Source organism: Miscanthus floridulus, chromosome 17, assembly GCF_019320115.1.
Source record: "Miscanthus floridulus cultivar M001 chromosome 17, ASM1932011v1, whole genome shotgun sequence".
Classification (NCBI taxonomy): Eukaryota; Viridiplantae; Streptophyta; class Magnoliopsida; order Poales; family Poaceae; genus Miscanthus; species Miscanthus floridulus.
The window spans coordinates 59,511,813-59,524,084 of NC_089596.1; positions in this window are offsets into that span (position 1 = coordinate 59,511,813).

Below are 12,272 nucleotides of genomic sequence, written 5' to 3' on the forward strand. Positions count from 1 at the left end.
TGCCTTGTCCAAAGGCCATTCATCACTCATCGTCATTGACTTCAAACACAGACATGCAGCAGGGACCAAAACAAGCCTGCGCATGCGACTCACTTGCAACAAGGGTTAACAAACCCTGAGTACAAAAGTACTCAACAAGACTAACCCGACGTAACAGGGGGTGAAAGACTTTAAAGATGCAGGTGTTGGGGCAAGGTAAGGATGTAGCAAGATTCAAAAGTTCTTTGCCAAAAGCTTACTATTCTTCATCCTATTTTCATGTTTTACCCCTAAGTCCTTTTAGTTCATTATGTCAAACTAAATGTGCATTTCCTATATTCCCATCCTTCTCATTCCATTCTTTTCTCATGTTTTAGTAATTCACCAGTCCTGCATTGCTTCTATAATGAATCGAGTCTCCATATCCATGGAGCACCGGCAATTCGAATTGATTCAAGTCCCAGCTATGGATTCCTTATCACACGACATATGTAGAACTTAATCTTGCATATATCAACCTCGCTACCGGATCCTCCTATAGTAAGCCGTCTCCACGCCACTCGAGAGCACAACACACCCCAAATCCGACCACATTCTAGCCACGAGGGTACACACTACTCCCGCCATCTCTCCACTCCCAGTGCATGGGCATTTGTCTTAGTATTGGATTAGCCGAAGTAGGCTTACCGGAGTATGTGACCAGTACTACAAAGTGTCTCATTCAGAAGATCCACAATGAGTGGCCTTTAAGTGACATAGTCGGCAACATTACCCAACATTCAAGATAAGTCACCCGACTAGTCTCTAGTTTATTCTACCTTCTTTCTTTCTTTGACCAGTATGCCATCTTTGATTGTATCGAAACTTTTACTTTGAAAGCCTACCATAAAGCATACTAAGCATTCTACGCCTTTGTAAATGAAATCATCTTCAAGGATGGTAAACAATTAACAAGGTAGGCAATGCATCAAGTAGGTAACATTTGAAATAATCAACTTAATGCAATAGGTAACATAGGTGATAAACTTTTCAAAGTAAACAAGGTAAGGGTTTAATGCATAAACCGGGGCTTGCCTTCGTTGACAATCTCAGGTTCCGAATCAGTACCATAATTATCGAATCCCGTGACAACCGGGGATCCTTCCAGAACTTGCTCAACTAGAATCGTTTCACTCTTGGATTCTACACGAAATGATAACATATGCTTTAACATGATGATAATGTAAACATGATGCTGTCATGGTACATGAAATATAATAACACCTTGAATACAACTGTTTTTCACGGTACAGTTACAAGGCAATAAAACCAACTTGCAATTCTACCATCAAGAACCACACATGTGACTTGACCAAACTGATCTTGAAACCCTACTAGTCACAAAACATGATCAAAACAAGATCAAACACTAATCAAACACTTAGGGTTTGCTTTTATTTATTTTTGAATTAATTTGGAAATAAGCCCAAAAATGAACTTGTTCCAAATGACCTCAAAATTTTATGTAAGCTTCCTCATGATAAATTAGTGTACCAAAATAAATTTGATAATTTTTGGAATTATACAGTGGCCTACAAAAATCATGGAAATTGCATTTATCAATTAATGGGCTGAATATTTGAACATTAAAAATTTATTCAAATTTTAAGTTTCATATTTTTAAACCATACTAGAACATGTACAGAAGCTACACACAAATTTTTAGAATTTTTGGAGCTATGATTATTTTCCTACAAATTCCTAAAGTTTCAGCACTATTCAAAATCCAGAAAATATCAAAACCTTACTGTTTTCACTCTCTCTGTCTCACTGACAGCCGACCCCCACATGTCATCCCTAACCTCTGGCTTTGACCGTGGCAACGACGATGCTGACCGGCGCTAACTTGTCGACGGTGAGCCCAACAGCGACGGACAAAGTACCAACACGTTCACAAGAACTAGGCGCATCGATCTATGGTATTTCGGAGGTTGATTACGACACGGAACAAGGCTAACGTCGCCCATGGCGGACGCGGTGGCATGGCAGCGTTACACCGGCGAAACAAGGCCGATAATGGTGAAACAAAGAGTTCAGGAAGCATCAGTGGCTCACCCCGAATGCGTTGAAGCAATGAGCGAGACCAGAGAAGCTATGGTGACGCGTTTCGACAGTGACAGTGATCACGACGGAGCGGACCTCATCGATGATGGCGTTCCGGTGACTGCAGTGGGCAAAACAACCAAGCAAGAGTGGATTAAGCACTACAGCATTGAGATGAAGCTATAGAGACAACAAGCAAGGGCAACAGCTCACCGGATGATGCTGGCCGCTGTGAATCGGAGTTTCGGTCGAGGTCGCTGGCCACGATGAAGAAGAACGTGGACAGCGATCTCTCGGCGAAATCAAGCGGTAGCAATAGGTCGGTCGGATGTGCAAGGAGCAGGCGGAACTGGAATGCTGCTTTTCCGGGGCTATCTTGCACTGAGGAGGCGAGGGGAGCTCGCCGGAGTCGAGACGGTGGCGTCGGGAAAACAGAGGGAAGGAAGAAAAGCAAATGACGATGTCTGGGCTTTATAGCGTGGCCAGGAGCACGTAGGATCGACACGCAATGTGCACCCCATGCCAGTGCGAAGTCGAGGGCGGCCACGGGCGCGCCTAGAAGGCCGGAGAAAGGACGCCGGCGGTGGGGCGGTGGTCGTGCTACTGTTCAGAAAAATTACAGAATTGCCACTGAGTTTATTTTACAAATTACTCACAATTTTTTTAAAGAAGTTGAAAATCTCAAAAAATGAAAGTTGCTCAACTTTTCAAAATCTACAACTTTACTTCAAGGAATATTTTCAAATTCTGCCTCCATTTTGAAATTTGAATTTGGGAAATGAGCATTTGAATCATTTCAAAATTACTCTAAATTTTATATGTAAACTTTAAAAACTTTGAATACCAAAGTTGATCCTTATAAAATAATCTTCAACTTTGCTTTTTGCCACAACCCCAAATTCCAAATGGATTTTGAATTAGTTAAAAGGGGCAAAAAGGACTTTTAAGATTTGAATTTGAATTCAAATTTGATTTGTTTACCTTTTTACTTTAACTTTGATTTTTGACCAGTAACATGGCCCATTAGGGTTATTTGAGTCAAATGACACATGGCCTCACATGATCACGTGAAATTTAACCCTTGTGGTCATGATCTTTATTTAAAGTTTGAATCACATCACACATAAAATAGCAACTTATGAAATAAAGCTTATTTAGTGAATGCATTCAAAATTTTCTACTTTATGAATGCTTTGCAATGCATATGATGGCATGCCAAGTTTTAGTGCTAGGTCAAAACACCAGAGGTGTTACAACCCTTCCCCCTTAAAGAAATCTCGTCTCGAGATTTAAAACCTAAGGCTAAGTAATGGAAAAGGAAATGTGTCAAGCTAACACATCATAACTTTATTCAAAAGGCTAGTGAGGGGGTTTTCCATTCTATTGACAAACGAGACAAGTTACAATATAGACAAGGCATTGCAACTAGATAGAAACGAAGAAGTCAGGAAAGTTTTCTTCTAAGTAATCCTCGGACTCCCAAGTAGCTTCATCTTCAGTGTGTTGATTCCATTGTATTTTGTAGAACTTGATTGTACGTCTTCGAGTGACTCGATCTTTCTGATCTAAGACTCTAATGGGGTACTCAGCATAAGTCAAATCAGGTTCTAGTTCTACATCACCAAAGTCAATCACTTGGTCAGGTACTTGAAGACACTTCTTTAACTAAGATACATGGAAGATATCATGCACAACTGACATGTGATCTGGTAGCTTGACGCGATAGGCGACCGGTCCACATCATTGTTGGATCTGAAAAGGACCGACATAATAGGGCGCCAACTTTCCCCGAATCCCAAAACGATGAACTCCTTTCATCGGTGATACCTTGAGGTAGACATGATCTCCCACTTTGAATTCTAGCGGTTGTCTCCTCTTATCAGCCTGACCCTTCTGACTATTCTGAGCATTGCCCTTGTACTGATTCTGAGCTTGAGTAACAGGGGCTTTAGGTGCATCAGGATTATTCTTCCTAGGATATGGACATTTGTGGGAAAAGTGTCCGGGTTTACCACAATTATAGCATGGATAATTGTGATTCTAGGGAGTAGCATTGCGGTTTGCATTATTTGTATTATTTTGCTGCTGCGGTGCCTAATGAGGATAAGGCGTATTAGTTGTAGGGCGAATAAAGATTTGCTGCCTGCCTTGATCTTTGTTGTGGGTGGAATGGTGCATGGCCATGATTCTGAGGATGGTAGACTATCTTTTGACGCTTTCCACTCGACAATCCGGAAGCAGATATTTTCTTTTTCTTCGCCTCCTTGTGTCGACGGTAATTCTCCTCCGAAGCGATAGCAATGTTGATTGTCTCATGATAAGTTGCGTTACCACAAGTTACCATCATGGTCTGAAGTTTAGTGTTTAGGCCTCTAAGAAAATGATGCTTCTTCTTCCTATCAGTATTCACATACTCTATAGCATACTGCGACAGGTGATTGAAGCGCCCAACATAGTGCATCACCGGGTGCTCCCCTTACTTAAGAGCCAAGAACTCTTCTAACTTCATGGTCATTACCCCATCTGGAATATAGTGTGCCCTGAAGGCATCCTTAAACTCCCTCCAGGTGATTTGGTGACCAGCGGGCTATACTGCTACCAAATTTGCCCACCAGGCACCAGCAGCTCCTCGGAGTTGCTGTGCCGCAAACCTTGACTTTTGAATCTCGGTACAGTGAATCAGCTCAAACTTTTGCTCTATTGTCCTAAGCCAATCGTCAGCTTCTAAAGGTTCTTCTGCCTTTGAGAACACAGGCGGACGTGTGTCAGTAAAATCAACATAGGTTGACTCGTCATTTCCATTATTATGATGGCCACGATTAGGGTATGGTGCCTGTTGGTTCTGCGCCAATTCCCTTAACAACCTAGCATTCTCTGCCATTGCATTGACGAGTGCGGCTATGACATCTGCCATAGTCGAAGGCATTGGTGGAGGATTTGGGTACTCATCATCGTCATGTGAGCCACTCGCACCAGCTCGGGTGATAGGACAAGGCATCTGTTAGAGAAACACGTTTACTTACATTATTCTTTATTGAAAGCATTTAAAAGGTTTCATGCTACAAAGGGTTACTTATTTAAATTACATGTCTTGTATCCCACAAGACAACCCTGGTTTACTAGGAAAGCAGTAAAGGAACTATTACTACTTCGAGCTCTCAGTCATCAGTGTCTGTGCCCATACTGGACAAAACCTCATCTTCATCTGAGAAGTACACTAACTCCTCAGGATCCTCCTCCTCTTCTTCATTCTCGACTTCTCCTGGATCTACAATCATTTCTTCATCTGTAACTTCACCATCCCCATGAGGAGGATGAAGTTGAGCGTACAACATGTGGACATTCTCATGAAGAATGGCATTGTCCATCTCCAGGTCTTCTACGTAGAACTCCAACTCATGGACGCATTCATTGGCCGCATCCTCTCATGTCTAGGCTTCATTCCGCAGCTCCATGGTCATGGTGATGCCCCTTTGCATTTCTGCCAGTTCTTGATCTTTGGCATGAGCTCAACGAAGAGTGTTGAGCTCCTTGTTAAGGTTCTCGATGTTGGCAGGATTGCTTGAAGATCCTTCATCTCCTAGTTTCTTGGAACTTCCATCACCAAGCTCATGGTTTTGTGGTGCCAACTGGTGACGAGGGACTCCATGAGGTCCGGTGGACTTGCGTGCGGTTATCTTGGTCTTTGCCATAGCCTATAGAATTTAGGGTAGGACTATAAGAATAGCTTGAGGATAAAGGAGGTTAGCAAGAATGGGATTGACATTACTTACCCAACCACTTCTTAAGGGGAATTATTATGCAAGGTGTTCAAGCATGATGTATGAATCGATCTTACGAATCTAGGTACAAAAGATTTATATAATCATAAGTACTAGATTTTTAATACATAGGACAAACCTAATCATATTATCCGCCATGAACTTTCAAATAAGATAGGATTGAGTCTAGATCAAAAGTAAGAAGAAAGAAATTTGAACTTTAAAATATCAAGTTTACTTTCTTTGATCCAAATCAATTTGAAGGTTTTCCAAAGTAACCTACAATGGTCTTAGATGGGAGCGCTCTGATACTAGCTGTGGTAGAACCTCCTAAGAAATTGGGCCCACGTGCACCTATCGTTGTCTTAACAGACCTTGGATAGCGTACATGAGTTCCCAACAACTCAACAGGTCTGTCGGGTGTTCTCGGGAAACCCAAATCATCCACGAATCTTTCTTTGAACAGGATCCCAATCACAGACATTGCTGGTTACAACAGTTTATTCAAACATATACATCAGAGTAAAAGATAGTGAAAGTCTTAAGATAACATAGTTTACAAAACCAGTTGTTTTCAAACTTATAATACCATAAGTGTCATACAACCATAGTAGCGGGATAATATTACATTAACTTTATTTATCATACAAACTAGTGCCTTGTCCAAAGGCCATTCATCACTCCTCATCGTCATTGACTTCAAACACAGACATGCAGCAGGGACCAAAACAAGTCTGCGCATGCGACTCACCTGCAACAAGGGTTAACAAACCCTGAGTACAAAAGTACTCAACAAGACTAACCTGACGTAATAGGGGGTGAAAGATTTAAAGATGCAGGTGTTGGGGAAAGGTAAGGATGTAGCAAGATTCAAAAGTTCTTTGCCAAAAGCTTACTATTCTTCATCCTATTTTCACGTTTTACCCCTAAGTCCTTTTAGTTCATTATCTCAAACTAAATGTACATTTCCTATATTCCCATCCTTCTCATTCCATTCTTTTCTCATGTTTTAGTAATTCACCAGTCCTGCATTGCTTTTGTAATGAATCGAGTCTCCATATCCACGGAGCATCGGCATTTCGAATTGATTCAAGTCCTAGCTGGGGATTCCTTATCACACGACATATGTAGAACTTAATCTTGCATATATCAACCTTGCTACCGGATCCTCCTATAGTAAGCCATCTCCACGCCACCCGAGAGCACAGCACACCTCAAATCCGACCACATTCTAGCCACGAGGGTACACGCTACTCCTGCCATCTCTCCACTCCCAGTGCATGGGCATTCGTCTTAGTATCAGATTAGCCAAAGTAGGCTTACTGGAGTATGTGACCAATACTACAAAGTGTCTCGTTCAGAAGATCCACAATGAGTGGCCTTTAAGTGACATAGTCGGCAACATTACCCAACATTCAAGATAAGTCACCCGACTAGTCTCTAGTTCATTCTACCTTCTTTCTTTCTTTGGCCAGTATGCCATCTTTGATTGTATCAAAACTTTTACTTTGAAAGCCTACCATAAAGCATACTTAGCATTCTACGCCTTTGTAAATGAAATCATCTTCAAGGATGGTAAACAATTAACAAGGTAAGCAATGCATCAAGTAGGTAACATTTGAAATAATCAACTTAATGCAATAGGTAACATAGGTGATAAACTTTTCAAAGTAAACAAGGTAAGGGTTTAATGCATAAACCGGGGCTTGCCTTCGTTGACGATCTCAGGTTTCGGATCAGTACCACAATTATCGAATCCCGTGACAACCGGGGATCCTTCCAGAACTTGCTCAACTAGAATCGTTTCACTCTTGGATTCTACACGAAATGATAACATATGCTTTAACATGATGATAATGTAAATATGATGCTGTCATGGTACATGAAATATAACAACACCTTGAATACAACTGTTTTTCACGGTACAGTTGCAAGCCAACAAAACCAACTTGCAATTCTACCATCAAGTGGCTCACCCCGAATGCGTTGAAGCAATGAGCGAGACCAGAGAAGCTATGGTGACGCGTTTCGACGGTGACAGTGATCACAGCGGAGCCGACCTCGTCGACGACGGCGTTCAAGCAACTACAGTGGGCAAAACAACGAAGCAAGAGTGGATTAAGCACTACAGCATCAAGATGAAGCTGTAGAGACAACAAGCAAGGGCAACAGCTCACCGGATAATGCTAGCCGCGGTGAATCGGAGTTTCGGTCGAGGTCGCCGGCCGCGAGGAAGAAGAATGTGGATAGCGAGCTCTCGGCGAAATCAAGCGGTAGCAACAGGTCGGTCGGATGCGCAAGGAGTAGGCGGAACTGGAACACTACTTTTCCAGGGCTATCTTGCGATGAGGAGGCAAGGGGAGCTCACCGGAGTCGAGACGGCGGCGTCGGGAAAACAGAGGGAAGGAAGAAAAGCAAATGACGACGTCTGGGCTTTATAGCGCAGCTAGGAGCGCGCGGGATCGACACGCAGTGTGGACCCCATGCCAGCGCGAAGCCGAGGGCGGCCACGGGCGCGCTTGGAAGGCCAGAGAAAGGACACCGGCAGTGGGGTGGTGGTCGTGCTACTGTTCAGAAAAATTGTAGAATTGCCATTGAGTTTATTTTACAAATTACTCATAATTTTTTTAAAGAAGTTGAAAATCTCCAAATATGAAAGTTGCTCAACTTTTCAAACTCTACAACTTTGCTTCAAGGAATATTTTCAAATTCTACCTCCATTTTGAAATTTGAATTTGGGGTACATTTGAGCATTTGAATCATTTCAAAATTACTCTAAATTTTATATGTAAACTTTAAAAACTTTGAATACCAAAGTTGATCCTTATAAAATAATCTTCAACTTTGCTTTTTGCCACAACCCCAAATTCCAAATGGATTTTGAATTAGTTAAAAGGGGCAAAAAGGACTTTTAAGATTTGAATTTGAATTCAAATTTGATTTGTTTACCTTTTTACTTTAACTTTGATTTTTGACCAGTAACATGGCCCATTAGGGTTATTTGAGTCAAATGACACATGGCCTCACATGATCACATGAAATGTGACCCTTGTGGTCATGATCTTTATTTAAAGTTTGAATCACATCACACATAAAATAACAACTTATGAAATAAAGCTTATTTAGTGAATGCATTCAAAATTTTCTACTTTATGAAAGCTTTGCAATGCATATGATGGCATGTCAAGTTTTAGTGCTAGGTCAAAACACCAGAGGTGTTACAACTCCTCGGTGCTCGGACATCACCAGCGACGCTGAGGACTTCTCGCTCCTTGGTGCTCGGTCATCTCTAGCGACGCTAGGGACTCCTCGCTCCTCGGTGCTCGGACATCACCAGCGATGCTGTGGACTCCTTGCTTCTTGGTGCTTGGTCATCGCCAGCGATGCCGGGGTCTCCTCGCTCCTCAATGCTCGGTCATCGCCAGCGACGGCGGGGACTCCTCGGTGCTCCCTTGGTGGTCGGATCTTGCTACGTCTCATCGATGTGCTATCAAGCTGCTCTATGCTATTCGGATCAGGGTGCTAATTTTGGGCAACACATCTGCGGTCTTAATACACACATGTCGGACGACATCAGTAAGCTTTCAGACTTCTTTGACCTTGCTACAAGATTCATTCTTCATCTTCCAGCAGGCTCGGGGACTAAGTGGGCACACTTCACCTTGCGGTGAATGTGCTTGTTCTCATCTCGAGGCTATACCCGGGGACTAGCTGCCTGCTCGGCTGGTCTTCTACTTTATGACCCTAGCACCATGTGACTACGTCATCTACTGTCAGGCTTGGGGACTAGCTATGGGGGTATGGCCCCCAAGACATGGGCCGCACCATCAGAGGTGGCCCAGCCCACAAGATCAAGGCGTGCACGGCGTTGCTCAGCGTGCACCGCAAGACATTGTATAGTACCAAATAAGATACTTACCTTGTAACCCTACCTCCTCTAGAGTATATAAGGAGAGGTAGGGGTCCCCTAGCGGATAGGCTACATCAAGCTATGTGGTCATCCAGATCAATACAATACACCAAAGACACAGGTCATAGGGTATTATATCGATCAAACGGCCTGAACCTGTCTAAATCGCTGTCTCTGTGCCTTGTGTCACCATCCAGTTCCTGATTATGCGCAACCCCACCGACAAATCTACCATCGTGGGATACTCCTTAGTGGACTACCAATGATATTCTGTCGACAGGCACCTTCCTCCGCTCGATGATTCTCACTATACCAAGCCATCTAGGTGGTGGCAACCACCAAGAGTAACAAGCAAAACCCACAGTGAAGGGGTAACGGCTCTTTTGAGTTGTGGGGTGATAAATAGAAATGTTGGCTGGCCTTTGGCCAATTGCTGAGCACCCTTGAGCCTTGGTGGCTTGTGTAGGTGTGCTTGGGATCCCTCTAACTCACTTGTGCTTGATAGTGTTCATCCGATCGAGTGAGTGAGCAAATTCTAGTACGATTGCATCATGAGGTTGCATTGAGTGGCACTAGGTGATCAAGTTGCAAGCCAGTGATGCTTGTTACTCTTGGAGGTTGCCACCTCCTAGACGGCATGGAGTCTTGTGACTCCATTGAAGCAAGTGAGAAGATTGTGCGGTGCTCCCAAGGAGGATTTGTAAGGGGGATTATGCTCACCCCGTGGGGATCACGAAGAGCAACTCTAGTTGAGCTTGTTAATGAGCTACCCTCACTTTCAGGGTTGGTTCTTGCGGTGTCCGACGTGCGGGCTTGGCGGGTGATGCCAATTAGCCGCCGAACCACCAAGTGAGAGGTCGACACAATGGGGACTAGCATGTTGGCAAGCACGTGAACCTCAGGATAAAAAATCACCATGTAATCCTTATTGTCGGGTACCATAAAAAGGGGTCCCTTAAGCAAGAACCAAAAAAATCACTTAAGACCCTGTAAAAATAGAAGCTAAGGGACAACTACCGGCAAACCCCCACCTTATCTGAGGCTCGGTTGGACCGCCTGACCCACCTTGAATAGTATCCCATCTCACCCGAGGCGGGCTTGGCCCAAAACAAGACCATGAGGCCTCGGATGAGGTACCGTTTCTCCGCCTTGCTCGAGGCCCCACACAAAAGGCCTTGGACGAGGTACCGATTCTCCGCCTCGCTCGAGGCTCCACCCATAAGGCCTCGGACAAGGTGCTGATTCTCCGCCTCGCTCGAGGCCTCGCATAAAAGGCCTCAGACGAGGTGCCGATTCTCTGACTCGCCCGAGGCCCCGCCCGTAAGGTCTCGGACGAGGTGCCGATTCTCCGCCTCGCTTGAGGCCCCGCACGAAAGGCCTCGAACGAGGTGCTTATTCTTCGCCTCACTCGAGGCCCCGCCTATAAGGCCTCAGACGAGGTGTCGATTCTCCGCCTCACTCGAGGCCCTACCCGTAAGGCCTCGGATGAGGTGTCGATTCTCCGCCTCGCTCGAGGCCCCACACGTAGGGCCTCAGACGAGGTACCGATTCTCTGACTCGCTCGAGGCCGGCTCAACAGCTACCCCATCACTACCACCTCAACCGGGATGTCACGTCCAACTAGCGCATCCAACCACTCCCGCGACATCAGCTAAATAATGGCCTGGTATAGCGGAGTGGTTGATGAGATGGGAGTCACATCAACGCCATGCCGCCCGGGACAAGACGGGGCGGGGGTTACCGGTCGCTGTGCTCGGCGTTGTGCCCATGACCGATGCCCGTGCTATACTGTGCTACCTAACCCCACCTACTCCAAGGATAGCACAGCGCGGAGAGTCATGTCTGGGTCCCTATAGCCTCGGAATCAATGTACATAGACAAACTGCTCCCTCTGAGCCTCGGCTATCCACTTTGCGGCCCCTGTAGCCTCGAGACTCGCACCCACCGAGCCCCCCACGATGGTTCAACCTCGGCACCGACTGGGCCTCGGCTCTCTACGTTGTCAACGTACAGCGACCGGCACGTCGTTCATAGTATGTGCCATGCCCTGCGTCAAGCCATCACAGGAGCTCCCATGTCGCACAGGATCGGGCGTGACCGGCGCGTCGCTCTAGTACACCGAGGACAAGACCGCTCCATCGACCATGCCACTACAGTGACAAGCTACAGGGCTCGGCACATCGCCTCCACTCACAAAAACGCCATGTAGCGAACACATGTATCGCCCCTATCCCCCCCTTCAACTATAAAAGGGAGTGACTGGGGCCGTTTCTAGGCACGCACGCACAGACGGAGACATCGCTTAGACAGGCACACGCGGACGAGCAACGCACAATGCTCTGTAACTCACACTCCCCCCATTGCGAGAGATCAACATCTCAAGCAACCCACGTTGCTCCACGTAGAGACCTGGGACTAGCTCTCTCTCTCGCCCTGCTTGTAAACCCCTACTACAAGCACCTCAGTGCAAGGAATACAAGATCAAACTCTCAGACTGGACATAGGGCACCTATTGCCTGAACTAGTATAAACCTTGTGTC